Raw genomic sequence first — 12267 nt, 5'->3', positions numbered from 1 at the left:
CATCACGCATTTGCTGAAAACTCGAAGTTGGCACGGCGGCTTGCTGGGACGGTGCATAACTTAAGAGCGCGGGGCAAACTGCTTCTCAAACATTAGTTGAGAAAAAAAAAAAAAGAACACGTTAACAGCATCACCTCGCCTTGTGTCAGGTTTTTACAATTTATGTTTGCCAGAATACCTACAATACTGTTACTTCAGCGGCGCAGTTTGTGGGTTTCTCCATTTTAGACAGTCAAGCTGCTGTGGAAAAATATTGGAGGAATTTAATTTATTGGGTACTTAACAAAAAGCAGGGACATGTTCGCTAGCATGGTAGAATGCAGCTTCAAGTTTTGTACCTTGTGAAAGATGTCTCCGGTGTCTAAACTGTAAAAGATCTTAAGATCTACTCCAGTTTTAATGTAAGCATTACTTTAAAACAAATTCACCCTAAAATACACAGCAGTCTCTCAATATTTCAAGGCACACCTGCGTTACATAGTGCGTTTCATTGTAGAACAGCTTGTGCTGTATCTCTTAAAAGTTCATCTGCATCACAATTTATAGAATGCCCCTTATATGACCCAAATTATTATATGTCAAGCTTTCAACATCACAAGTCTTTATTAATGGAGGTTGGTTGGTACAGGCGGTTGTCTTGTTTTTCTTTACCACATATCTGGTCAAACTATTAATAAATACTGTAATTACCTTTTAGGTAAACGTTTGTAAATTTTTTTTTAATTTTTAGCTGAATAACTATCTAAGTGAGCGCCCTCTCTCCATAAATAACCGTGTCCTCCAGTAATGTAAAAGGAATGCTGCTAGTTTACGAACCCTGGCCAAGGCAGCACCAGTTAGTACTTTGTACGAGTGTAGACATTGAGTGCCTTTTTTCAGCTTTGTCAAATATAGTAAAAGAGAAGCAGTCTTCCTGGTGAAAAGGCAGAAATGCTTCTTTTTTAACTACCACTTAAAGAAGCCAACTGAAGACCAGGGTTACTGGCCTCACTGTACCTTTTACTTTAGTTTTACTTAAATATACTGTATGTCTGGTTATGACACAAAGAATATGCATTATTTTTTTGCTAATATATCCAATGCCATGTTCTGTAATGACATGGTGTATTGATATGCTTAAGTTACCCAGAATATGTACATTAAGCAGATTTTTGTACATGACCGGGAGTATGTTTTCCTATATTGATTGGCCATATCTTGCTCTTTATCACCTCACAGAAAGTACTGGCTGCTTACATCAATAGCAAATAAGAGCATAAAAGTCAGCAAGTAAATAAAAAAAGTTCATCTCTGTTTGACATGCTACTGTTTCTTCGAGAATGCAAAATAAAATTTTCAGCATAACTAAAACATTCAAACTTGAATAAAAAAAAAAATCAGCCATCGGTTATCAGTATTGGCAAAGATGGACAAAAGCAGATCGGCATTGCCCAGAATTTCCATATCGGTGCATCACTACTGGAGAGTAAGAATTGTGGCAAGTTACAAGTTTCTTTAGCAATTTATCAGTTTTGCTTGAGAAAAATACCATGGCTCTAACCTTTGCGCGAACGCCAGTCACTAGCATGACTTTAAGATAACTAGCTTCACAACACTAAAAGAACTATTACTGAACATCTAAGCAAGTGCACGACATAGCTGTCTTGTCCTAGATTTTACTTCCAGTGGTGCTTATTCTTTAGTGTTCACGCTTTTTTGGAACAAGACTCCAAGGCAAGATTCAAACTCCCCACAATCATACTCCTCCTTTCATCCATGTTTGTACCATTCACATCATCTGCATCCTGTGATCGCTTCAAACCCACCCAGACAATACACTGTAAACATTTCAGATGTTTGTATCTTGTGTAGATGAAGTTTGTATTGAATGTTTGTGTCTGTTTATGTATATACTCTCAAAAAGGTATACAGAGAGAACTCTGAGTAAACCCAAAATTAACTGTTGAATATACAATATCAGTATATACTGTATAAGCTTAAGTGAACAATTATACATATTTGGGGAGGCAGTGACGTTATTACATAAAAATAAGTTAATACATATTTTCCTTTCATTATTGCAATGTAACCGTTTCCTTTTAGTTCTGGATTTGGACTGAAAGTCCTGGGGGAGGCAGGAAAAAAAAAAAAATCTGAACAACCTATTAGAAATAAGCCAATATTTACTGCGGATTATCCCCTTTACAAAAATATTTCTCATGATACTTTGGCAACTAAACTTAAATAGAAAAATGTCCTAATGGTTGGGCTTGTTTTAAAATTTGTGCAGATTACCCTATAAAGGAGGGAATACTAGTAAAAAAATCTACAGTACAACAAATCTAATTGCTAACCTCAAGGCGAGACATATTTATACAGGTTCTCCTCTCCCAAACCCCCGTTTCCAGTTTACAAGCTAGACATTCCTAATTCTTGAGTTGTAATCTATACTAATTTAACGGTCGACAACATCTGCCATGTTGAACTTTATTTACGGCCCCATCTTCACGAAATTTGGTAGGCGGCTTCCCTGCACTAACCGAAACCGATGTACGTACTTATTTCCGATGGTATGACGCCACTGCTGGCCACCAAATTGATCTTTCCAACGTCACTAATTCTCCAACTTCCCGTGTAGGTAAAAAGCTGAAATTTAGCATGCTCATTCCTTGCAGCTTACTTGCAAAAGTTAAGCAGGTTTCATTTCGAAATTCTACACATAACGGTCAACAATGTCCACCATGTTGAACATTCTTATTTATGGCCCCATCTTCACGAAATTTGGTAGGCGGCTTCCCTGCGCTAACCAAAACCAATGTACATACTTATTCTGGTGGTATGATGCCACTGTCAGCTGCCATATTGAACTTTCCAACATCACTAATTCTCCAACTTCCTGTGTAGGTAGAAGGCTGAAATTTGGCATGCTCATTCCTTACAGCTTACTTACAAAAGTTAAGCAGGTTTCATTTCGAAATGCTACGTGTAACGGTCATAACGGCTGACAACGTTCACCATGTTGAAATTTATTTATGGCCCCATCTTCACGAAATTTGGTAACGAAATGTGCTAACGAAAACCGATGTACGTACTTATTTCAGTGTTATGATGCCACGGTCGGCCGCCATATTGAACTTTTCAACGGTCTTTGTTACTTATGGGCCCATCTTCAAGAAATTTGGTACGCGGGTTCCCAACGCTAACTGAATCCTACTTGCGTACATATATACGTCCATAGCCTGCAGCTCGGTCACCATGTGAGGCGGCGTTGGGTCCCCCCATCCCAATGCCTCCCATGTTGTTGGCTGCCTGCCTATATAAGGCCGTCCGTCATTCCGGTCTCTACATTCCCTTCATTGCTTCGCCATGGGATTCACGTCTCCCTGCTGATAACTACAGCCTTTTTATTTAATCCACGGCTTCTCCGCTGTTTTACTGTTCGTTTATTACGATTATAGCTATTGTTTAGGTATTTTAGACTTACTTTACATTGTTCAGGTACCCATTTCCTTTATCATTCCAACCGTACCCCCATTAACACGTCTATCGAGGTGATCACCATCGATCAAAGAACTGTCACTTACCGAGTGGTTTCCATACATATACATATCCGGGCTCTAGAGTGCGACAAATTTGGTCACACGTGCGACCTAATTTCTCAATGGTGCAACTAAAAAAAAAAAATCAAAAGGTTGCACCGGTGCGACCAGCCGTTTGAGGGGAAAAAAAAAAAAGAAACTCCGTGACTCTTAAAGTCTCCCTGTTGATCAACAACAGACACACATTAGGCCCATATCGTGGTCTAAACCAATCAGAGATAGTGAAGGGCGGATCCCTGATTGGCGTGGTCCAGATATTCCTGTACGTGTGTGTACATTTGAAAATGCATGTGATGCAGTCAGACAGAGAGAGGCGAGTAGCCCATCAGGTAAACAGTGGATGTAGCCGCGGATTATGAGAGAAGATGAAAAGAACGATTGACAGCTTTTTCGTTAAGAATGTTAAGTTAGGGCCTGATCCGTCCGAAAATCAAAACCAATGCTCTGACACGGAGCCATCAACATCCCAAGTTATAGCAAGCCCTGGTCCGGAGACGGCATTAGATAATGAGCCACATACAATCGAGTCCGAGCCCACTGAAATTAAAAGGGGTAAAGTGAACATTTCGAAAAGAGTGGCTTGACCAGTTTCCTGGCTAAGATACAGTAAAGCCGATAATATAATGCACTGTATTTACTGTAAAGAGTGTGGGAAGACCATGGCCGGCAGTAGTGCATTTGTGACTGGTTCTAATACATTTAGAATTGAAACGCCGAAAAAGCACAATGCATCTATAAAACACATTACATGCGCGATAAATGCACTGCTCAAGTGTCCCCTCTCCCGCTGCCTTTCAGCGGCAGGCAGCAGCAAACAGATCATCAGACGAGGCGAGATGATAATTAAGTTTAACGTTGCCTACAATAATGCAAAAGAAGAACTTCCCTTCGCTAAATTCAAGTCCGAAATAATTCTTATGAAGAAAAATGGCTTGAACGTAAACCCGACGTACAGCAATGATGTCGCGTGCGCCCAATTTATAGGAGTCATCGCAGATACATTTAAAAAAAAACACGTCTGTGCAAATTGCGAACAGTGCGTACATCGCATTCCTGATCGACGGAGACACAGATAATCGCCACAAAGGAATGCGTCATTGTGTACGGTCGTATCTTGCGGAGAGGAAGACCGGTGAATATACTTATTGGACACATTGAGGTCGAGCATGTTCATGCCCAAATCTGGAAGATTTTGATGCTAGAGAGAGTGTGTGGCCAGCTGGTTTAGTCAAGGCCAAACTACAGGAGTTGGCCATCTGAGGGGCATGTGACTGCAATGGAGGATAGTCCATAAGACATTGAGTAATGAGATGTTCAGTTTGAAGCCCTTAAAACACTTAATTTAGATTTTCTTTTTAGTTAATTTATCTTGAGATTTTTTAAGTTTAAATTTCAGCTCAGTAAAGCATTTTAAGCACCAACACTTTTTCAGTAAGTTACCTTTCTTGTAGAATTGTGCTTGCCTTCAAATAAAGAACTTTATATTGACCAGATTGTTAGTTAATCATTTACAAGTCAATATTGCCTATATGGAAAGCGATAAAAAAATAAATAAATAAAATAAAAGTGATGTTAAATGTGATGCGGTTGAAAATTTGGGTGCACCTAACTTTTGTGCTGGTGCACCTAAGAAAAAAAATAAAAGTTAGGCGCACCAGTGCAAAAAGTTAGTCTAGAGCCCTGCATATACACATATAAATACATAGCCTGGTCGCCGTGTGAGGCGGAGTTGCGTCCCTCATCGTCACGCCTCCCACATAATTGAGTGCCTGCCCATAAGGCCATCTGTCAGCAGCTATCCAATAGACACACTGCTGCGAAATATTCGCTGGTGGAGGACTGTGCTTATGCAAAAGAAGATGAGATGGTCAGGGATAGACTAGTGTTTGGCACAAACTCAGTGAAAGTGCGAGAGAAACTTTTAAGGGCCGGGTCTGAGCTAACATTAAATAAAGCCGTGGACATCGCGAGATCACACGAGATAGCATAAGCACAGCTGAGAAGCTTCGATGCATGTACTCCGAGCGGCTCACGTGAACGGACTTTGCAGGACTGGGAAAGGTAAACCCGTGCATGCAGTGTGTGATGTCTCAGATAAAGAGGAAGACGAGCTGTTTATTGATGCAGTAAGAAAGGAAAAACCCTCTGAATCTGAACAAGCCTTTGTAGACATATCAATAGGAAAGCAAGGTGTAAAGCTTAAGTTTAAATTAAGTTCATAGACATGCTACTGCTAAATATTCACAGGCAAATCCACAACTTAATACCGGGAATGCCTATTAAACATCTTAGATTCACGAGTACCAATTTGGGTAGTGAACACTTCGATGAATGAAACCCGTTATCTTTACAGCGGTTGACAAACACAGAATACAACTTGAACACAACACATCCTCCAAATACGAACCTGATTGAAAGAAATAATGATAATCAAATCCTTGATGATAGTAACACTCATAACAGTGACAAAACAATTACATTGACAATCATGTTATTTTTAAAATTTTTCCTTTTCTTTTTCATAACTTCTTTAACACACTACTTCTCCGCTGCGAAGCGTGGGTATTTTGCTAGTAAACTAGTATTAAGGTCTTCCTAACTTCTCAGGTAAAATCAGCCTTCTGTATTCGATATACAGGAACTTTCCAGCAAGAAAAGAAATGTGTGAACGCTCAACTACAGTAATACATCCTGTAAAGGAGCACTACATCTAAATTATCAAAGCTTAGAAAAGCATATGCGGAAAAACAGTTTCTCTGATAGGTCAATTTACTAATGACCAATTGAGTCTTTTGCAGCGAAAATAGACCAATTTAGTTTGGCAGCCAATCAGAGCATGACTAACAGACATTTTAAAGAAATGCAGATTGAGTGGCATAACAGAGCCACAAACTTGCAACAGTCAGTTTATCAAATAAAATGTAGTGAAACGGATTACAAATTCACCAAGCAATCGTAAACAAGACCAATTTCCTAAATTTTTGTATTAAGCAAAAAATTCAGCCTATTTTTAGCATTTAACAAAATTTAGTCAAGTCTGCATTGCATTTAACATCTTGCCCGTTTTGCCAGTCACTATCTTCTCAGTAAATGCTGCACGCACCCCCCCCCCATTTGACTTTTCCCTTTTAAAGAAGTATAGGCAAAGCTCTTGATTCACTAGGACTCTAATCACAGATTATAATACATGTATATGCAAAATAGTACAAGTTTTAGGATTTATGTCATCATTAATGACTCCAAATGAATTTATTTATTATTGATATACACACACACTGTACAGTACATGTTTGTTCATGTCTGTAACCAGGACTGTGGAGTTAGGGTAAGAGTCTGCAAAAATGTACTGACTTAGACACCTAATAAAATTTATTGTAATGAAATAAATACATCAAGTTGAAATATTCCATTTCACAAACAGTCATAATTAAGTACTTCTCTGATGAAAGAATAAAGCACAGTGCATAGTCGTTACTACTAATGTGAAGTTCATCTGAGCTAATATACAACCTTGCTATTAATGTTAGATTTGTTGATGAAAAATAAAACAATAACATGCACCTTGGCAGTAAAGGACACCCAGCCACATCACACTACCGAGTATCTTCAAAAGTTAGTGTTGGGTGTTCTAAAACATTTTGAAACTAAAAAGGAACAGATTTTATGTATCGTGACAGATAATGCTTCTAATACGTTAAGCACAACTGAGAAAATAAATAAAGTAGATGAAGAAAGTGACAAACAAACAGATATCGGAGGAAGACGGTTCTACAAGTATTAGAGAAAGTGAAACCGAATAGAGAAGAATGAAATTTTAGATAACATTGCTGAAGAAGCATCCAAGCTTACTACTATTCAACATATGCATTGTGCTGTTCATACTCTGCAGCTTGCATTAAGAGATGGATTGAAAGATCGTCAAGGAGCTACTCTAACTGGCAAATTGAGGCAAGTAACGGTTGCAGCCAGGGCCACTAAAACAGATGCCATTTTGAAAAAACGTGCAGGAAAAGGACAATTTTGGATCAAGCACCACACTGGGGAAGCACTTACTTGATGGTAAAGAGAGTTTGCTTGAACTAAAAGACTTTCTTGAAGAACTGGACAGGGAAAATGTTTTATTAACTGAAAGCCAGTGGGCACAAGTAAAAGAACTGGAAAGTCTACTTTCTTACTCCTTTACTGTAACCAAGAGGTTGCAATATGAAGATTTAACACCCGGTAAATTTTTCTTGGAATGGAAGAGCTTGATATATTGCCTGAATAAAAGTGGAGGATTAATAGTTGATGGCATTGTATCTTCAATGAAGAAAAAGGCGAGAGTCTTTTACTGGATAGTCAAATCTTGTTAGCTGCTATTTATGTTGATCCAATGAGCCAAATTTTGTTGAGTAGTGACCACAGTGGCGTGGCGTAGCGTAGTGGGGGCGGGGGCGACCCCAGGCAGCACTTTTAGGGGGTGGCAAAGAATTACTGTATATTTTAGTCTTTTAAATTGAAATACCTAAATAAGAGGGCGGCGAAATTGTCCTTCGCCCCAGGCGGCTGACACCCACACTACGCCACTGAGTGACCAGATTGCTAATTGAAAAGAAAAAAAGATACCAAAAACAAAAGAGGCTCTGTGATGTAGCAGTTGGCATGAAGGGATTACTGCTACCTGAAAACACCACCACTGAATGAAGCTATAAGCACTGGTAACTCAGGATCATCTTCTTCAAATGAAGAATTAGAATTGTCCTACTTGGACAAAATGGAAGTTGCAAAAGCAAAGCGATGTCGCCTAAGTGTGAAAGGTAAAATGACCAGTAAAATGTCCAAATAGAGATTCCAGCAGGAGTTTTTAAAAGTATAATAACTCATTGAAAACTGACTGCAGAAGAAGTCATCCTTGTTTATCCAGAGATTCTTAGTGATGTGCCTAGAACTGCAACAGCAATACCACCCACCCAAGTCAGTGTTGAAAGACTAAATTTTCAGCTCTAAAAAGAAGTCATATTTAAGAGCTTCTATTAAAAAGGTTTTGGTAGAAGCAATTCTGTTTCTTAGAACACTATATTGAGTTAATTTTAGATTGCATTCAACAGCTATTCTACAACTATATTCCAAGTTTAATATATAAACTGTTTTAGGATTTACAGCTTTCGTTTTTTGTTCATGTAGTTAAGCTTTGTTTTGTTTTAAAAACTACTAAAGAATGTGGTTTATATTTTTGAACTGGTAAAGTTCCTGTTCCCGATTTTTTTATGCATGCTACTACTTTATAGCCACTTGATAAAAATAATAAATAAAATAAAAAAAAAACACCTTATGGTTTTCATTTTTTTGTCTTTTGTTTAAACTGGCCAATATGGTAGAGTCATCTTCCTAGCCATTAGTTCTGTGGTTAAATGATGTGTATGTTGCCTTCCTTCAATCAACATGGAAAATACATTAGCATATCAAATACAGAGGAGTTGAAAGTACTGGATTTATAAAAAAAAGTATATCATCAAATTCGGTGGTGTTTTGGCAAGTTTCATGAAGGTTCTTATATGGGCCTATGATTTAAATACAAAACGCTACTAAGGGACTTCTGCTGCTTTTCATACAAAGCAAGAAAAATGGCCGCAAGCATAACAACGGTTTGAAATACTTAATATAAAAGATGTAATGCAACTAAATAACAGTTACTAAATAATGAGTAAGCTGCTTTAAAAAGTAAAAGTTTCCCCAACAGTGGATGTGACACAGTTCACAAATTTGTTAAATACCTATCATTGGGATATTTTCAAAATTATGTACAGAGCACTCTGCTCTAGATATTGAAATGAAAATTAAACTTTTGCAGTAGGTGCCATGTGCATTTACCTAAAATAGGCAACTTACTTCAGTTTGACTATCACTGTAATAGCATATATAACAAAAATAACCCACTCACACTGCAATGTAATAGCAGATATAACAATGTAACCCTGACTTTAAAAACCCCGATTTTAAAATTTGTAGCAAATCCTGCGGACTGTGAAGAGTGCGCCAGTTTTTAAGTGAGTGATTATCCCAAACTTGCCCAAGCATCACAGAAAAGACACTCCTACAAGCTTATCAATATCAAAGAGATATTCTAGCCTTCTGAAGCAAAAAAAAAAAAAATAGTCAATGCCCAGTCGGTTTCCTTTAAAAGATATCACTACTCAAGACAAGTGACTTAGAATTGGAACGCTTAACATTATTACCCTTGTCTTGAACGCACATTTTAAATCTTATTTGAAGTTTTTAAATAAACTTAACTCTGAAAAAACTATCAAACTTTTGGTCAATAAATTCCTACAAGAGTCTCAAAACTGAACGAATAGCGAATGGGGCGCAGCACCCAGGACCACTACAGAGATGTGAATCCACCGTGCACGATGGCTGCACAAATACGCTCGCGAACCGAAAATACCTTTGACTTCTTCCGTATTATCCTTCCCAAAACTCTGAGTAAAAATTACAGGTTAACCATTTTTCAGTTCCATTAAGATGGATGAAATGATATAAACATATAGTAATTGGGAGTAATTATAGAAAAAAATAACAGCATTTAGCTTTAAAATACAATCGGTGTCCTCCCAAAGCAACTGTCGAAAACATCAAGTAAAGGAGACAACTACAAAAACACTCGAATTGTTTAAAAAAAAAACAAAAAAAAAAACACACACAAACACTTTACCCAATACAAGTTCGAGATCTACAACTCGAATCTTTAAATCACAGAACTACTAGAATGTGATCGCTTCGCAAAAATCAACGATTGTTACGTACCGCCTCACCCTCCAGGCTGATCGTGTCAGCGGCTGATCGTGTCAGCGGCTGATCGTGTCAGCGGCTGATCGTGTCAGCGGCTGATCGTGTCAGCGGCTGATCGTGTCAGCAGCCAATCTCACGGGCATGCGGCTTGAAATGTGCTTCCTTTGAAAGAGGCGCCAGAAAGGCTCGCTGTGTGCGGCCTACAACGTGATCGCGCTCTTACAACTCGCACACATACATACATCCGACCTAAATCGACAGGAAAAAAAATCAAAAGTACTGCCAGAAGTTTTAAAGCGCGGATAACCGTAATGAATAAATGTTCACGTTCTTAAGGGGAAAACTGGACGAAACCGGTTTTAATCGATCTTTCAGACCTGCCAATATGTCGCGCTAGGAAAACAAGCCTGACAATATGCAAAGTAATTACAACTTGTAAACATTAAGCCATCGAATCAAATAGAAAATTCGATTACTCCATGAACTGCCGTTACTTTACTTAAAACAAAAAAAAGCTAAACCCCAGCAATATACAACAGTGCATATTTGAGCTCAAAATGGAACGTCGTAACGTGGAGCTTTTTTAAATAAAGTAAGAAAAGCTAACCACTTTGTCCCACAACGCCGAAAAAAAACAACAGCTCACATTTGAGGAAAGAATTTAATCCCCCGACGGCCAGAGTTCGATATCCCACGTCGTGTTGTTATTTTTCGCCAGTCTCGAACACTCAATGTTTTCTGTTTTGGTTTCTTATAGGTTGACAACTTACCGCTATGCTGGAGAAAATCCACCACGACGTACTGTCCGGTCGGCTAAAAACGCCAAGTATACTGCGCTTAGCAGATACTATATTAAACAAAGTCTTCTAGCTGTATAAAATATTCCAATTTTTATGACTTAACAGCGAGAGAAAGTACGTAACTTGCTTCAACTGAAGCAACATCCAGAACGCAAAACGTCACAGCATGGCCTTATCAACCCGCCCCCACGACGTAAAAGTGTAATGGGATTTGCTGAAAAGATCTTCAATCAGGAAATGGGCTACGCAAAAGTCGGTGCCAGCTGTGGCCGGCTAATACTGCACTAATCTGGGTAGTCTTTGCAGCCGACTGGAGTTTGGATTTGTGCCGACAAATCATGCTGAGGAATTTCGCAATTCTGCGCAGCGCTCGCTTCCCGTAACATCCCAGCTGCTTTACTTGTGTCATTTAAATCCAACGCCCATAGCCCATAAACTCACTCTGTATAGTTCAGGGGACTGCTGTCTACGTCACTAACAAGGAAGGTATTGGGTTTTGTCATTGTCGCTCTACAAAGACACTATTAGATTGGTTAATATATGCTTGGGGACCGACCTTTTTCAAAGTCATTTCTTTGCCGACGCCCACTGGTCACGACTCCCAATCCTCAAATTTAAGATTGTACTCTGTCTTCTTAACGAGTCAGAATTCTTGCACATGCGTAGAGGGGTTAGAACCGCAATGACTACTGGGAATCAACATGGCCGCGATAGTATATTTACCCGTAAAAGAGGTTATACTGTAATTTCTAACGCGTTATGTTAGAGTATATGGTAACGTTGTTCGAAAAAAATATATAATTTATTTTGAGGAGAATGTTCTTTTCGTTCCTCAGTCTAATATTTTGATTTATTTCAATTGTATAGGTTCTGTGTTTACCAAATACGACGTGCTAAAACGATTAAGTTTGGAATGGGCAACATGATGAGCGGGACTGTTGCCTCATGTGTCTCTCGGCCTGGGTTAGAATACTGCTCCCAGTGGAGGTCCGTTTTGAGTCTGAACTTTTCCGCGATTTAGGTGTTGCTCCAGCAGTGCTTCCGAAAAGACTCACAGCTTACATTCATTGACTATTCAAATTGGCATTATGTGCGCGAATGGCCATTACGACAGACTGGTT

The 12267-nt window shown here is 38.8% G+C and overlaps 1 protein-coding gene across 4 annotated transcripts in view; it reads right to left on the bottom strand.

The window, feature by feature from the left end:
* Positions 1–11721, bottom strand: part of nup98 (nucleoporin 98 and 96 precursor) — a 126799-nt gene extending 115078 nt beyond the window's left edge. The window contains exon 1 of one of the 4 annotated variants that reach the window (XM_039745711.1): positions 11703–11721. The gene's annotated coding sequence lies outside the window, so the exon portion shown is untranslated. Of the gene's footprint in view, positions 1–10992; positions 11012–11116; positions 11580–11702 lie in introns of those variants that run through there. The other 3 variants (XM_039745713.1, XM_039745710.1, XM_039745712.1) reach the window with 3 other exon arrangements.
* Positions 11722–12267: the final 546 nt, after the last annotated feature.

This window comes from Polypterus senegalus, chromosome 2 (genome assembly GCF_016835505.1).
Source record: "Polypterus senegalus isolate Bchr_013 chromosome 2, ASM1683550v1, whole genome shotgun sequence".
Taxonomy (NCBI): Eukaryota; Metazoa; Chordata; class Cladistia; order Polypteriformes; family Polypteridae; genus Polypterus; species Polypterus senegalus.
The sequence above is the reverse complement of the archived record's forward strand: the minus strand, read 5'-3'. Positions and strand labels throughout refer to the sequence as shown.